Source organism: Myotis davidii, unplaced genomic scaffold (genome assembly GCF_000327345.1).
Source record: "Myotis davidii unplaced genomic scaffold, ASM32734v1 scaffold69, whole genome shotgun sequence".
NCBI lineage: Eukaryota > Metazoa > Chordata > Mammalia > Chiroptera > Vespertilionidae > Myotis > Myotis davidii.
Genome location: NW_006300363.1, coordinates 1,371,124 through 1,373,591, shown reverse-complemented (window position 1 = coordinate 1,373,591; position 2,468 = coordinate 1,371,124). Strand labels below are relative to the sequence as shown.

General features: G+C 40.4%; 1 protein-coding gene across 2 annotated transcripts in view; it reads left to right on the top strand.

Annotated features, from left to right (window-relative positions):
• Positions 1-2,468, top strand: part of APOH (apolipoprotein H) — a 13,474-nt gene that overhangs the window by 457 nt on the left and 10,549 nt on the right. The window lies entirely within an intron of this gene.

Below are 2,468 nucleotides of genomic sequence, written 5' to 3'. Positions count from 1 at the left end.
TTTCCCAAGAGACCACAGATAGTAAGGGGCATAGTCAGGACTCAAACTCAAATGTGCTGAGTTAAAACCTCTGCCTTAATTAACCCGAATACCTCACTCCTTTCCCACTGGGAGCTTGTTGGTGGATATTGATTAGATTCCCAACCCAGAAAGAGACAACATTGAAAGTCTTTTTAAAAAAACTCTCCACTCTTGCTAAATGTTTAATGTTATGTTCAAAGTCTCTGCTTGTGAAGTAAATAAGAGAGTTTTTGAACATGTGATGCAATGTGATTTCAGGAATACACAACCTTGGACTCTGAGTCTAGGTCTCTAAGATAGTTCCATTTACAAAGTAAAGTAGGAGAGGATATGAAGTCAGTAAGAGTTTTAAATACAAGGTCCTATGTTTCTTGTAAAACAATTGTCATGTATTCTTCAACCTAAGTATCTACGTGTTGATGTATTCCTATTCATGGTTAATAAAATATACTAAGTGCAGCATTAAATCCAAGAGTTGGCCAATCAACAAGACAAAACAGCCACTAGATTTGCCAAGATTTTTTGGATTTTTTTCCTTAATGATTTTTCCATTTGCTCTGCCAAATTAAACTTCAAATTAATGTATCTTTAAAATGTCATTTAATGTCAGTCATCAGCCAGCTCCTTGGTTATTACTGTAAGTTAATCATTGGGGTGTGAATTGAACTATATGGGGGAGAATGATAGCCCAGACTACAGGTCAACCACATGGTGCTAAAGTTACAGGAAACAATAAATCACAGACTGGGAGATAAACAACTGCATGGCATCTTAAGGCTCATCATAAGGGCTTTTCATTAGACCCATGTGTGCTTTTAGAAGAGTTCTGGGAGCATCGTATACTTCTCAAACATGTTCAGAGGCAAAGCACTCAGGACAAATAATAATTATAATTTATTAACTGCACACATTACTATCTATTATCTTTGTGTTTAATTATACAAACAAGGGAACATTTTACTAGAAAGAAAGGAAAGAAAGAAAAAAGAAAGGAAGGAAGGGGTGCATTGATTAAAATTGAGGTATAATCCTATATAATCAAAGCGTAGTATGCAAACTGTCCCCTCGACCAGGAGTTCGTCCTGGAGTTCAACCAGGGGGCAGGGCCGGCCAGGGGAAGGGAGGGAGTACCTGGCCGGCAGCCAGCAGCTGCTAGGGACCTTACCAGTGCGTGAAGTTCGTGCACTGTGTCTCCAGTTAACATGTAAAATGCACTGATCTCAAATGTTCAGTTGGATGGGTTTTAACAATTGCATGTACCCAAGTAACAACCATCTAAAATAAAATATAGACTATTTCCACCCCTCCAGAAGGTTCTCTCAGATGAGGAAGTACATCCATCAGCCAGCATCATTAAAAACCCCTTCTCCCCATCCCCAGTCCTCTCAATGTCTATTGCTCAGTTTGCAGCTGCTGCCAAAAATGTTCTGTCCTCAATGTCAAACCTCTCCAAGTTTCTTTTCCTGGTGTTTGGATTCTCTCTCTCTCTTTCTCCCTCCACCATGGAGCTTTATGACATAAAACAACTTGGCTCCTCTTCACTAGTGTCCTCTCTTTCTCACCCATTGAGGGAATTCTCCACAGGAAAGCTGAGCCCGGGAGTGATCTAGTCACAAATAATAATCCATCTCGTGTTTGACTATTCGGAGTGTGTGTGTGTGTGTTTGTGTTTGTGTGTGTGTGTGTGTGTGTGAAATAGGTACTATAACATAAGGAAGACTCTAGGTAATAACTAAAGACTACAGATAATAACTAAAAGAAAGAGAGAGAGAGAGATTGTGATTTCATCACAAAAGGGAAAGGACCACCATTGTTTTATATTTGTGGCGGTATGCTTTTCTCCTTATCATGGAGCACAATGTTCATTAAAAGCATTTCAGAATCACTGCCCCACAAGAACTTTTCTTAAATGGATGTGCCTCAAGGAACTTTAGACCTGAGGATATAAACCAAGACCACCCCAAGGAGAACAAGCCAAGGACTTATTCCAAGTTTGCAATGGCCAGGGAGTCAGTCATCATCATTTGTGTCAGGCAGAGGCTCAAAGTCAGTTCGAAGAATGGGAAAACTTCATAGTGGACAAAAAGGGAAGGTTTCAAGTATGCCCTGGCTGGAGCTTGTTGGTTTGGGAAAGCTGGACTAAATAGAGGTCAGACAGCCTATGTGATTGGTTAGAAGAACATAGTTGGCTTTTTCTGGTTGGTCCTAAGTTGGGCCAATAGCTACAGAGGCTGTGATTCGGCTTTCTGGATGGGTCGCTACAGAGATATGGGTCAGCATGCTATTTTTATATATTGTCTGGCAGTTGTCCATTTGTATATTCAGTTCCTTAGAGCAAATGAAGCATGAGATAACTGTGGAATCATGAACAGTCCCCTCAAAACCTTCCCAATCAACATCATCACCATTCTCTCCACCCACTCCACTCCTTTTCTTCTTTGAGTCCC